This window comes from Acipenser ruthenus, chromosome 12 (assembly GCF_902713425.1).
Source record: "Acipenser ruthenus chromosome 12, fAciRut3.2 maternal haplotype, whole genome shotgun sequence".
Lineage (NCBI taxonomy): Eukaryota > Metazoa > Chordata > Actinopteri > Acipenseriformes > Acipenseridae > Acipenser > Acipenser ruthenus.
In genome coordinates this window covers 26,850,026-26,864,864 of record NC_081200.1, presented here as the reverse complement: position 1 = coordinate 26,864,864, position 14,839 = coordinate 26,850,026, and the positions used below count along the sequence as shown (strand labels likewise).

The following is a 14,839-nucleotide window of genomic DNA, read 5'->3' as shown; positions in this document are numbered from 1 at the left end:
GTCATACATGCAGTGTCATTGGATTTTGCGAACTGTAACATCCTGTATGGCCCTGAACAGCATTTCTTGATTTGTGCTACGTATAATTTAACAGCTTATATATGTCAGCACTTTTTGTGAAATTTTAAAACCTTGGTCCATTTAAGGATCATTAACTGTGCAATCTCATATGGAGATGACTCTCCCTGGTGTGGAAAAGCAGACCATAATGGTAAATATCCACGCTGTGGTCTGCTAAGTATGATATTCCGGTAACTCTCTTTTATAATGTGTCTGCAAGTGAAATGTAACAGTGTGTGGTTCTAACGCAGCATTGAGTCTACCCCATCCTTCTGTTCTCCTTTTCTGACTAGCGTTTTCTTTGTCACTTAGGAGTGCATGAATGTGTAATAGTTCTAAAGAGAATGTGTAATAGTTCTAAAGAGAATGTGTAATAGTTCTAAAGAGAATGTGTAATAGTTCTTGATGCAAAAGAAAACGAAGACCTAACCACCCAGGGATGAAATTCATGATTTTTGTATTGTTTCTTTCTTTTTCGGATGTGGGCAGAAGGGAAAGATAAGGATGGGGTCACACCTTCCTTTTGTGGATACAGGAGCACATTAAATTCCAATCAGTAGGTGGCACTGAAAGATTAGAAGGTTTCATGTGATTGGATGTAAAAAGCATCGTTTACATAAATGTTGCAAAACATAATTGAGCTATAAATCTTGTAGCACCAAGCTAATCCTGTAATTGGAAATGTGATGAAAGATGACTTGCATTACAATGAAGTTGGAACATTTATTTTTGTGCCAAACCATTTAACAAGGCCTTGTAGGTTTCTATTAGGATTTTTTTTGGATTGCTGTAAGAAATTCTGATTGTTAGTACTTCCTTATCTGGTTATTCCACCTGTGTAAGATAAGTTAGCTCATGGGTGTATTTACTTAAGTGTCTGTTTACCTGCACTGGCCCACTGTGTGAAATGTTGTTTGGATTTTGCAGATATTACAAAATGGCTTTTATAGCTTCTCATAGTTCACTTTCCATAAACTACATTGCTGCATTTTAGGATCTGTATTACACTAGAGATCTGTATCTCCCTGTACACACACATTCTGCACTTTATAATGTATAGTACACCAGAAATACAGTATATCTAATACAATTTAATTTGATCTTTAATAGGAAAGAACACAATACATGTGCTTATTGATTTTATGTTTTCATAAATCAGTTTAACAGAACTTTGGCAAAGTGAAAATATACATTGGGGCTGGCAAGGGTTAGCTACCCTTGTCCCAGTATCCAGCTCTGTGTTTTCAAAGGTAAACAGAATGCTGGAGACACCTGCCCAAGGATTCTAAGAAATTCAAGTCTGCGAGTGCGGGGGCGGAAGATGGCTCAACGTTGGTACAACACGGTTAACGACTTAGGAACGGAAACGGATATGAGAATGGAGAGTACTTCACAAAAGACTAGTTCAAGATCTGCAGTTAGCAAAGACATGGAACTCCAGGTTTGTGTCTGCGGCTGGAGCAGCAGTGTGGAGTAGTGGTTGGGGCTCTGGACTCTTGACCGGAGGGTCGTGGGTTCAATCCCAGGTGGGGGACACTGCTGCTGTACCCTTGAGCAATTTATTTGACCTAGATTGCTCCAGCAAAAACCCAACGGTATAAATGGGTAATTTGTATGTAAAAATAATGTGATATCTTGTAACAATTGTAAGTCTTCCTGGATAAGGGTGTCTGCTAAGAAATAAATAATAATAATAAAGCGACAATGGTCAGGTTGTTGAAGATTCATCAAGGGAGAATGAAATGCTTGAGGGAAAAGGGACAAGGGCCTTGCATTGATCAGTACTTCTTACGAAGTCAGTCCAAGTCAGTCGAATGAAATCCAGCGACAGGAAGCAAACCACAGTTCGCAGGAGAATGATCCTTGCGAACCCAGTCAGACAAACCAGCATAAGAGAGAAAAGAACCTCAATGGGCACGTCTGGAGTTAAATGGCCAAGAGCTTGTGAGAAAACTGCGTGGGACATAGTAAACACGATCTCTGTTTTGCGTTGGAAAGGTTAAGTGGAACAGTTGAAAAGAAGCTGGATAAATAATCTACACACATCGAAGCGAGAGGTTTGGAGTTGAAAAAAGGATGCAGATGGATCACATTAGTTTACTGTAAATATGTGTCTTAGTTGGTGCTTATCTTGGTGAGAGCCGAGTTCAGATCAACATGAAGTTTTAACATCTACTCTCATGTAATGGAAATTAGAAATTCATTCAGTGGATATTGTGCTGCATTACTCTGTTTAAAATAAACAATGTAAAATGTCCTGATCTTAATAGGCAAACCAAACTGCACAACCCAAGCCTCTACTGTACTGTGTAGCCATGCATTGTCCTCATCTCCATGGGCCAACAGTTCCATCATATCCTCTTAGCATGCAACATTGTTCATTCAGTGGCGGTCTGTTGACACTGGCAAGGAGTTAAACCTCCCTTGGCTAATCCCAAACTGACCTACTGTAGCAAGACTATGAATACCATAGAGAGCAGTTCAATTTATATTCAGAGGACTAGAATAGTCATCTTTGTACCTTTTTCCTAAGTCAAACCCATTCAATCAGAATTTTTTTTTATTCTTTTTTTATGCGGATGAAATTTTAAATCAAATCATGTTCTCCTTTTTAAAACTGAGAAATGTGTGGTGCATGTGCATAAAGTATAAACCTGTTTATTGCATGAATTATTATTATTTTTTTATTTTTTATTTTTTAATGGGTGTGGGGGGGATAAAACTGTATGCACATGTATGACATGCCAGATTGCGGAACCTGCATAACAAGCCAGCTGTCCACCATGACTAGCCCAGAGATTACATTTACAGTGCCTTGCAAAAGTATTCGGCCCCCTTGATCTTTGCGACCTTTTGCCACTTTTCAGGCTTCAAACATAAAGATATGAAACTGTAATTTTTTGTGAAGAATCAACAACAAGTGGGACACAATCATGAAGTGGAACGAAATTTATTGGATATTTCAAACTTTTTTAACAAATAAAAAACTGAAAAATTGGGCGTGCAAAATTATTCAGCCCCTTTACTTTCAGTGCAGCAAACTCTCTCCAGAAGTTCAGTGAGGATCTCTGAATGATCCAATGTTGACCTAAATGACTAATGATGATAAATAGAATCCACCTGTGTGTAATCAAGTCTCCGTATAAATGCACCTGCACTGTGATAGTCTCAGGGGTCCGTTTAAAGCGCAGAGAGCAACATGAAGAACAAGGAACACACCAGGCAGGTCCGAGATACTGTTGTGGAGAAGTTTAAAGCCAGATTTGGATACAAAAAGATTTCCCAAGCTTTAAACATCCCAAGGAGCACTGTGCAAGCGATAATATTGAAATGGAAGGAGTATCAGACCACTGCAAATCTACCAAGACCTGGCCGTCCCTCTAAACTTTCAGCTCATACAAGGAGAAGACTGATCAGAGATGCAGCCAAGAGGCCCATGATCACTCTGGATGAACTGCAGAGATCTACAGCTGAGGTGGGAGACTCTGTCCATAGGACAACAATCAGTCGTATACTGCACAAATCTGGCCTTTATGGAAGAGTGGCAAGAAGAAAGCCATTTCTTAAAGATATCCATAAAAAAGTGTCGTTTACAGTTTGCCACAAGCCAACTGGGAGACACACCAAACATGTGGAAGAAGGTGCTCTGGTCAGATGAAACCAAAATCGAACTTTTTGGCAACAATGCAAAACTTTATGTTTGGCGTAAAAGCAACACAGCTCATCACCCTGAACACACCATCCCCACTGTCAAACATGGTGGTGGCAGCATCATGGTTTGGGCCTGCTTTTCTTCAGCAGGGACAGGGAAGATGGTTAAAATTGATGGGAAGATGGATGGAGCCAAATACAGGACCATTCTGGAAGAAAACCTGATGGAGTCTGCAAAAGACCTGAGACTGGGACGGAGATTTGTCTTCCAACATAAAGCAAAATCTACAATGGAATGGTTCACAAATAAACATATCCAGGTGTTAGAATGGCCAAGTCAAAGTCCAGACCTGAATCCAATCGAGAATCTGTGGAAAGAACTGAAAACTGCTGTTCACAAATGCTCTCCATCCAACCTCACTGAGCTCGAGCTGTTTTGCAAGGAGGAATGGGCAAAAATTTCAGTCTCTCGATGTGCAAAACTGATAGAGACATACCCCAAGCGACTTACAGCTGTAATCGCAGCAAAAGGTGGCGCTACAAAGTATTAACTTAAGGGGGCTGAATAATTTTGCACGCCCAATTTTTCAGTTTTTTATTTGTTAAAGTTTGAAATATCCAATAAATTTCGTTCCACTTCATGATTGTGTCCCACTTGTTGTTGATTCTTCACAAAAAAATACAGTTTCATATCTTTATGTTTGAAGCCTGAAAAGTGGCAAAAGGTCGCAAAGTTCAAGGGGGCCGAATACTTTCGCAAGGCACTGTACATGCTTTCACTTAGACTAATGCTATTCTAGTAGCCAACAAATCCTGCCTATTGGGCCGTCACTTTCTCCACTACAGTAACACCTTTTGAAAATAATGTGTTTACACCGAGAGGGCTTAAAATAGTTAGGAAACTTGCCCTTTCATAGAACAATCACAATTTAACAGTTAACACAATACCACACACTGACAATTACATTGGTGCCAGTGTGCTACTGGATGTGACCCTGTGCAATATACTGTACTAATGGATTTGTGAAGATTTCTGGGTAAACCAATGGTATTATACTGGCATCCCAATGTTATTTTTCAGTAAGTGTATGGCTATTACATTCGAGCACCCAAAGAACCTTTAGGTTTGTAATGGGCACTGATTGTGCACAGGTCAGGTAGAGCCAAACAAATACTAGGCCTATTCCTCTTTGCCATTTTAAAACCATATTTGACATCTGTTTTTCACAGACAGATTTGCTGAGCTAAACTTTAGGCTTAATTACATTTTGTATGTCAAAATAGGATGGCCTGAAAGGAAGCAAAGTCATCAAATAAAAAAAAAAAAATGCAGGTTAACTTTCACAGTGGGACACAGTAAACACAGATCTCTGCGTTGCATTGGAAAGATTAAGTGGAACAGTTGAAAAGAAGCTGGATAAATTTGGGGACATCATCTACGCATATGGAAGTGAGAGGTTTGGAGTTGAAAAAAGGAAGGAAAAACTACAAACTATTCCTGGAAAGTCTAGACGGCAGCAGGAGATTGAACGCTTAGTTAGAGAAAGGAGACAGCTGAGGAACCAATGGAGAAGAGCAGAACAAAGTCAGAAGGAGGGACTCAATCTCTTACAAAGGGTCATAAAAGATAAGCTTGCAACATTGCGCAGAGCTGAGCGCCTACGGAAACGCTACAAAAAGAAGGAGCGTGCGAGAGCGAACTTTTATAAAGACCCATTCAAATTTGTAAAGAAGTTATTCACCAGTGAGAAGAATGGCACACTAAAAGCATCTAAGGTTGAGCTGGAGAGATATTTGGAGGAAACACATACAGATTCAAAAAGGCAGGAGCCTATGTCAGTTCCGTCAGACATCCCACCTATCAATCCACCAGAATACCAAATGGAGGACTGTGCACCTAAGTGGAAAGAAATAGAGCAAGCTGTGAAAAAAGCAAGGGCTTCATCATCTCCAGGGCCTAATGGAGTTCCGTACAGAGTGTACAAGAGTGCTTCAGGAGTTCTACGAATTCTGTGGAAATTGATGAAAGTGGCATGGGAAAAACAGGTTGTACCAAGAGCATGGAGCCGAGCAGGTGGAGTCTTTATACCTAAAGAAAAAGATTCTACAAGCATCAGTCAGTTTCGTCCCATTTCCCTATTAAACGTAGAAGGCAAGATTTTCTTCAGCATTATTGCTCAGAGATTGTCAACTTACCTATTAAAGAACTGCTTCATTGACACTTCAATACAAAAAGCGGGCATTCCAGGTTTCCCAGGTTGCTTAGAACACATCAATGTGATCTGGCAACAAATTCAATCAGCTAAAAAGGAGAGGAAGGAGCTCCATGTGACATTCCTGGATTTGGCTAATGCATATGGTTCAGTGCCACATGAACTACTTTGGGCAGCATTTTATTTTTTCAGTGTACCGATGACAATAACAAATTTAGTGAAAGCCTATTTTGGAGATTTGCAATTCAGTTTTTCAACTTCAGAATTCAGCACTACATGGCAATGCCTAGAGGTTGGAATAATGGCAGGATGCACCATTTCTCCACTGGCTTTTACCATGGCAATGGAAGTAATCATTAGGGCATCAAAATGGGTAGTAGGAGGAGAGCGCTTGGCTTCTGGAATGCGACTACCACCAATTCGAGCATACATGGATGACATGACAACCATGACTACAACAGTAGCCTGCACTAATCGATTATTGGGCAAATTAACCAATAACATTGAATGGGCACGAATGCAATTCAAGCCCACTAAATCAAGGAGCATCTCTATAATTAAAGGCAAAGTAGTAGATAAAACATTCTTCATTAATGGTGAGGCAATACCAACAGTGTCTGAGAAGCCAGTGAAGAGTCTTGGGAGATGGTACGACGGGGATCTAAAGGACACAGTTCGTGTGGGAGAAGTTAGACAACAAGCAGTGGAAGGGTTGAAGAGCATAGACAGCTGCGCTCTACCAGGTAAACTAAAACTCTGGTGCTTTCAGTTTGGTCTACTGCCGAGGTTGCTGTGGCCACTGACTGTGTACGAGGTTTCTTTGACAACAGTAGAGAAGCTGGAAGCTTTAATGAGTTCATACATCAGGAAATGGTTGGGAGTTCCACGCTGCCTCAGCAGAGTGGGACTTTATGGTAAAGGAATACTGCAGCTACCAGTCTCTGCTCTAACCGAGGAGTTTAAGTGCGCCAAGGTCAGACTGGAAATGACATTAGTAGAGTCACGCGATAAATGCATAAGGGAGGCAGCACCTGTGTTGAAAACTGGAAGAAAGTGGGCGGCAAAGAAAGCTGTGGAAGATGCAAAGGCTGCCCTTCGAATTGGTGATATCATGGGGCAAGTTCAGCATGGAAGAGGGGGTCTTGGTTTCAGTTCAGCTCCTCCTACATGGCACAAGGCAGCCCCAGCTCAAAGGAGGAAGCTGGTAGTCAACGAGGTGCAAAAGCAGGAGGAGAGGATGAGGTGTATAAAGGCCATTTCCCAGGCCAAGCAGGGAGAATGGATGAGATGGGAGAGTGTGAAACAACGCAAGATTGGCTGGCAAGACCTATGGTCAATGGAACAGAGCAGGATCAGTTTCCTCATCAGGTCAACATATGATGTTCTCCCATCACCACAGAACCTAAACCTCTGGGTAGGAGAGGATCCCTCATGTCCTTTGTGTTCATCACCTGCAACATTAAGGCACATTTTGACAGGATGTAAGGTGGCTCTTAGCCAAGGACGGTTTACTTGGCGCCATGACCAGGTGCTGCGATGTTTGGCCTTAGCATTGGAAGACAAGCGTAACATGACCAATAAGTTGCCACCTGTTCCATCAAAACATTACACACAAAAGACAACATTCCTCCGCCCAGGAGAGCAACCACCAAGAAAAGGTGTTAAAACCAATCCTCGCCCAGGACAACTGGAAGCTGCTAGAGACTGGAATATGCTGGCAGATGTTGGTCAACGGCTTATTTTTCCACCTGAGATTGCCACCACTAACCTTCGACCAGATATTGTCTTGTGGTCTGGATCAGCACGCCTTGTTCACCTGGTAGAGTTAACAGTGCCATGGGAGGACGCTGTAGATGAGGCGTATGAGAGGAAGAAACTGCGGTATGCTCAACTAGCCACTGAAGCGGAACAGCGAGGATGGAGAGTTCGGGTTTACCCAGTGGAAGTGGGTTGTCGAGGATTTGTGGCACACTCTACAACCCGGTTTCTCAGAGACGTCGGATTCAGTGGCCAAGAGTTGCGTCGCACAGTGAAGAACTTATCTGAAGCAGCAGAGAGGAGCAGCAACTGGCTGTGGTTGAGACGGAAAGATTCTGGCTGGGGACAGGTAAGTAAGCTGGGCTGAGTTGAGTGGGGGACGGAGGGGGGTGATGCTGGGACGCCAGAATCACCGTCGAGCCCTCTTGAGGTGTCGTGGGCTAGTCGACGAAACACTGAGGATGGAAGGTGCCCACTTGAAAACCCCAGAGATGTACCCTACTTAGCTCAATCCAGACGGTTGTCATGCTGATGCGCTGGGGAGGCCGCACTTTGGTTGATCCCCGGAGCCAGCATCGCAGCTGTTGTGTGTGCTGATGCGCCAGGGAGGCAAAATAAGCTGATCCCTGGAGCCAGCATTACACTTCAGCCATTAACACCAGACAGAAGGATATCTACATCATCATATGGAAGGAAACGTAAATGGAGGGAGACACATATGGATCACATTAGTTTACTGTAAAGCTACGTCTTAGTTGGTGCTTATCTTGGCGAGAGCCGAGTTCAAATCAGCATGAAGTTTTAACATCTACTCTCGTGTAATGGAAATCACTGTCATTTGGGCTGTTGGGCAACTTTTCATCCAACAGTTACTGCAATGAGGAGTTTCTGGTTCTTCATACAGTAATTCAGCACCTTTTTATAAGGGTCATTTCAGTGAAGCTGCTCAGTCATTGAACCATTACTCACTTGCTCATACATACATACTTCCATTAAGTGGTTTTGCAAGTATAAAACCAAAATGCAAGTTCAGACTTGCCTAAAACCCATAGCTTCCCTGGTGCTGATATATGAATCCACCCCCCTTGCTCTAACCTTGTTGAATGTAGGAATCTGATTTATTGATTGTATGTCAGAGTCTCTGTATACACTCAGGGACGTCCCTGGCCTCTCTCATTTCATTACAGATGCAGGAGTCTATAGACTACAGTATTTGTTTGGACTTTTAATGCAAAAGCCCTGGTTTTAGAAAGGGATTATTCAAGTTTTATTGTACAGCTGGCAGCAGATTCTGCATTTCATTGAATATCGTGCAGGGTGGGCAATCTGTACAGATCAGTTAAAATCAGTTCAACAGGATTTAATCCAGCACTGTTCAGAAGGATTTAATCCAGCGCTGTTCAGCAGGATTTAATCCAGCGCTGTTCAACAGGATTTAATCCAGCGCTGTTCAGAAGGATTTAATCCAGCACTGTTCAGAAGGATTTAATCCAGCACTGTTCAGAAGGATTTAATCCAGCACTGTTCACAAGGATTTAATTCAGAACTGTTCAGCAGGATCTAATATTGCTGGCATAAATAATTTATGACCAGGACAGAAATAACAAAGCTGTCATCTGAGCGCTCGGCCAATTGTGCGCTGCACCCTAGGAACCCCCAAAAAGTTTGACAGTACATCTACTGTATGTTTAGGTTTTGATATGCACTGGAACCTTGCTAGCTATATCTTTAGAACCACTTGTCAGTGGCACATCAGTAAGTACTGTAGAACCCCCTTTTAGTTGTGCATACTGCCCCCCCCCCCCATGAATTCACTAACTTTAAGTATACATGGCTATTTGCAAGCCTATATATGGTATGCTTTGGACAAATGTCATTGTGACTATTAATGTCTGTTATTAACTTGCATATTTTATGATCAGATAAGATTTTTATCAACACCATGCCTTTTTATATTGTGATGAATGAGGGCAATAGGAAAGGTTATCTTACGGCTTTTATATACTGACATGACCTTTTTCAAAACCTTGGTTTTGCAAAACCTTGTAGATCACACAGGGTGATTAGATGGCATTAAAAGGATGGTACATTTCTTTCTGCCATGCAGTGCATATTATCTACAGTATGTCGCCTTGGATAAATGTTGCCAAATAAATTAAATAATCATCTATATTTGTAATGTTTGCGCATCTGCATTAAATTCTTTCTGAAGCTTAACTTTGAAAAAGGCCTAAAGCTGCCGATGTATCTTAAATTAACATGGAGATAATAGTGACGTTCATCTCATCACCTTTGAATGATTGATTAGAGCACTTGCGTCAAGGAACACAGAGGACTCGTGAAATCTCACGGCTTATCTACAGTAATATGATTGGCATTGCTTTGGCTGTTGCTGTACAATCCTGCTGAAGTTGCTTACTGTAGGAAACCTGTTATTAATCGCGGTTAACAGCATGATATATATTTTAAGATTCAACTCTAGGCGTAACGAGTGTATGAGGAGTGAGACATAGTTGAGGTTTTTATAATAGAGAGGAAGAGGTTCCCTTTCAAGTCGAAAATAACCATCAAGGTATGGGATATTGCCGTCAGGCAGTAGCGATTGGCTGAGCTTTTATAGCAAAGCTGCCGATAGGCCTCTGCGCGAGCTGCCACGTAAGCCCGCCCCCTTGGGAGCTTACTATACGCAGCGCGCAGAGACTCACTTCCTCTTTTGTCTTCAGCATTGGTAGCGGTAGGTATTAGAGCCTGTAGCTGACTACTCAATAAGCTTAAAGCTTGAGAAGCTGGTTTTTGCCCCTTCTCCGAGTTTATTTCAGTTACACTCTTCGGAGTCGTTATTATTATTATTTAAGGATTTTATATATTGTGTATATTTTTATATATTTTATATATTTCCTTCACGCTTTGCTTGCATCGCGTTTCTCGTGGTCTCCCGTCTTTCCTTTATTAATTAATTTTGATTATTGTGTTGTGTTTTGGGTTGTATTAAAATATATATTTTTCTGTGTGTATTTGTATATATTTGTGACGCACGTTGCGTTGGCCTTGGCCGCGCGCGTGTCTGCAGCCCCGGTCTTGCCTTGGCTAGACCGCGTGTGTGTGGAGCCTGCTCTGCTGTCTCCCACGTACTGCCTGCGGTAAAAAAAAACCAAAAAAAAACCGCGTGGTAGTTGTACTGTGCCCACATATACTGTGTCCCAGTCACATAATCACCACCAGCAGTACTGCTGCAGCGAAAAAAAAAAAAAATCCCATTCACTACACAGAGGAAGACGACCACTAAGCCTCAATCCCCAGCACCAGCAGGTAAGTAGTGCACAGCATCAGACACTGTACCAACACATAGCGTCTCCGCTCTGCGGGTCAGCTGACGCTTAGGCGTCTGTGCTAGCGTTCTACGCTCGGTACTCGCGCTCCGGCGTGCTGCGCTTAGGCGCTTGGTGTCGGCACTTTGCCACTTGGTGCAGCGCTTCGGCGCTTTGTGCAGCGCATCAGCGCTTGGTGCTAGCGCGTCTGCGCTTGGGGACTTCGGCGCATCAACGCTCGGTGCACGCACCTCGACGCTCGACGCTTCGGCGCTCGACGCTCGGTGCACGCACCTCGACGCTCGACGCTTCGGCGCTCGACGCTCGGCGCGTCGACGCCTCGACGCTCGGTGCACGCACCTCGACGCTTCGGCGCTCGACGCTCGGTGCACGCACCTCGACGCTCGACGCTTAACATGCAAGGGGCAAGTGAGGCTGGGTTGGCGTCCTTCCCACCTGTGGACGCTGCGTTCGCCGCGTTGGTGAAGACGCCAACATTATCGGGGCTGACGAAAGATCCTGCATGCCCCAATAAGCAGTGCAGGACCACTGAGGTACACCTCAAGAAGGGGTACGCTGCGGCCACAGAGGCGGTCAAGCTCTCTAATGTGGCCAGCTTGCTGACGGTCTACCAAGCGGCATTAATCAAAGACCTGCCTGAGTGCCCTTCGGCGGCCCTCAGAAGCGAGTTGGGGACCGTCAGTCAACTGCTGGTGAAGCTGGCCCAGGGCAGGAGCATCGCGTCTCTGGTGGTGGCCAGAAGGCAGCTCTGGCTCTCGCAGGCGAGAGTGCAGGAACCTGATAAGGCCCCGTTGCTGGATGCCCCAATTACACCGGGACACACATTTGGTCCAGCGGTGGAGGAGATGCTGCAACGCTCCGCCAAGGCGCGGGAGGCGTCACAGCAGATGGCGAAAATGTGGCCAAAACCGTCGTTCCAGCCGAAGCGGCCTCAGGAACATCAGTGGCGCAGGGCACCACCACAGCACCAGCCACGGCCAGGGGGTACTAAGACCTCTCCCTCAAGCACAGCAGCGCGCGGTCAACCTCCTTTTTCAAGACCGCAGCGCGGAGGGTGGCGCCCTAGAGGTGGTGCCAAGCCACGCCCTCGGGGCTCTGGCCAGGCCCCTCGCGAACGAGCCCAGCCCAAACAGCCCTGAGAACACCAGGCAGCTGTTAACCCTCCCCTACACTGTCTCCCAGCTCCAGTTCTGGCAACAATGCACCAACGACATCTGGGTGCACAAAACTATATCCACCGGGTACACCCTTCAGTTCCAGTTAAAACCTCCCCCCTTTCGGGGGGTGGTCGTAACTGCAGTGAAGGACTCGGTTCAGTCCTCAGCTCTGAATGTGGAAATACAAGCATTGCTCAGCAAGCGTGCCATTCAACAAGTAGACCCTGCTCTGATCGACCAGGGGTTCTATTCCAAATACTTCCTGGTGCCCAAGAAGGACGGCGGGCTCCGTCCTATTTTAGATCTGCGAGTACTGAACAAATACCTGCGGGTGTTATCGTTCAGGATGCTTACGCACAGGCACATCATCCAGTCAGTCCGACACGGCGACTGGTTCACCACCGTGGACCTGACAGATGCGTACTTTCACGTTCCCATCTGCCCGGGTCACAGGAAGTATCTGCGTTTCGCATTCCAGAGCAGGGTATACGAGTTTTGTGTCCTTCCATTCGGCCTGTCACTAGCTCCTCGAACCTTTTCGAAATGTATGGATGCCATTCTAGCTCCCTTGCGGGCTCAAGGTGTCCGACTGCTGAATTATCTGGACGACTGGCTCGTCTGCGCGCAGTCGAAGGAGCAGGTGGCACAGCACACAGTGATGGTTACAGACCATCTTCGGCGGCTAGGTCTGAAGATCAATTCAGAAAAGAGCCGCCTAGTGCCGAGCCAACAGACCGAATTCTTGGGTCTGCATCTGGACTCAGTGTCCATGGAAGCGACCCTGTCGACACAAAGAGTTGCCTCAATAGAGCGGTGTCTTTCCCTATTCAGGTTGAGACAAACAGTCAGCATGGAGCTGTGTCAGCGCATGCTGGGGTTGATGGCTGCCGCCTCACAAGCCCTTCCTTTGGGCTTACTACACCAGAGACCTCTGCAGGCCTGGTTCAATGCCTTCGCGTTGCATCCGCGGAGAGACAAACACCGCAGGCTAAGGGTATCCCAAGCCTGCTGGGAAGCGCTACGCTGGTGGAGAGTTCCGTCAAACCTCCGCCAAGGCGTACGCTTGGGTCCCATTTTCAGAAGGCAGGTCATCACGACCGACGCTTCCAACCACGGTTGGGGAGCAGTCTGGAACGGGACAGGGACCCGTGGAGTGTGGTCAGGACCCTGGAGGTCAGCCCACATCAACGCTCTGGAGCTCAGAGCGGTGGACCTCGCCCTCCGGCACTTCTTGCCAGTGCTTCTAGACAAGCACGTGTTAGTGCGGTCAGACAACACCACAGTAGTGGCGTATATCAATCGCCAGGGCGGATTGCGGTCCCCCAGTCTTCACCAGATGGTAACGCGGCTGTTGCTCTGGGCTCAACCGCGTTTAGCCTCTCTGCGTGCAGTTCATCTGCCGGGCAGAGTCAATTACGCAGCGGATCTCCTGTCCAGAGGAGGTCCTCTTGCTGGCGAATGGCGTCTCCACCCTCAAGTGGTGGAGCGCATCTGGGAATGGTTCGGCACAGCGCAGGTCGATCTCTTCGCTTCGCGAGAGACCACGCACTGTCCCCTATGGTTCTCGGTGAAGGACCTCGACAGCCCCCTGGGGGTGGATGCACTGGCTCACGAATGGCCGCCAGGGCTCCTGTATGCCTTTCCACCGATTCCGATGCTCCCCGCCTTCTTGGAGAAGGTCAGGGTAGAGCGAGCGACAGTGATTCTGATCGCTCCTCGGTGGCCTCGGAGAATATGGTTCCCGAGTCTAGTGCAGTTACTGCACGGTCGCCCGAGGGAACTCCCTTTGCGAGCGGACTTGTTGTCCCAAGCTCAAGGACAGCTTTGGCATCCGAACCCCAAACTCATGCAGTTGTGGGCTTGGCCCCTGAGCGGGAGCGCCTGTCAGCCTTAGGGCTTTCGACTGCAGTTATATCGACCATCCAGAGTGCGAGAGCGCCCTCTACTAGGTCGCAGTATGCGTATAAGTGGCAGCTGTTTCAGAGTTGGTGTCTGGCTGAGAGCCACGACCCAGTCTCCTGTCCTATGGCAGTAATATTGCAGTTTCTGCAGAAACTGCTGGATGAAGGGAAATCTCCTTCTACACTTAAAGTGTATTTAGCCGCCATTTCGGTTTGTCATGTACGCATTGACGGGTTATCACCTGGTTGCCATTTTTTGGCATCTCAGTTTCTGAAAGGCGCAAGACGCTTGCGGCCTCCAAGAACGACCAGTTTACCGTCGTGGAGCCTTGATGTGGTGCTAGAAGCCCTTACCAAGGCACCGTTTGAGCCTCTCCACAGCGTGGATATGAAGCTCATATCTATTAAGACAGCTTTTTTGCTGGCTGTGGTATCAGCAAAACGCGTGAGCGAGTTACATGCACTTTCAGTGCATCCTTCTTGTACTCGTTTTGCAGGAGACGGTTCTAAGGTCTCCATGCGCCCTAATCCGGCCTTTTTACCAAAGGTTATATCCCCGTTCCACATGAACCAGTCAGTCGAGTTGATGGCGTTCCATCCTCCTCCTTTTTCTTCCCCAGAGGAAGAGCGGTTACACATGCTCTGCCCCGTGAGGGCATTGAGGTGTTATATGGACCGTACAAAGACTGTGAGGCAGACAGAACAGTTGTTCATATGCCATGGTTCTAGATCTTTGGGTCAGCCGCTGTCTAAACAGCGCCTTTCCCACT

General features: G+C 46.0%; 1 protein-coding gene across 6 annotated transcripts in view; it reads left to right on the top strand.

Annotated features, from left to right (window-relative positions):
* LOC117417097 (dual specificity protein phosphatase CDC14AB-like) overlaps window positions 1-14,839 on the top strand; it is an 82,419-nt gene that overhangs the window by 12,245 nt on the left and 55,335 nt on the right. The gene's annotated exons all lie outside the window — the stretch shown is intronic.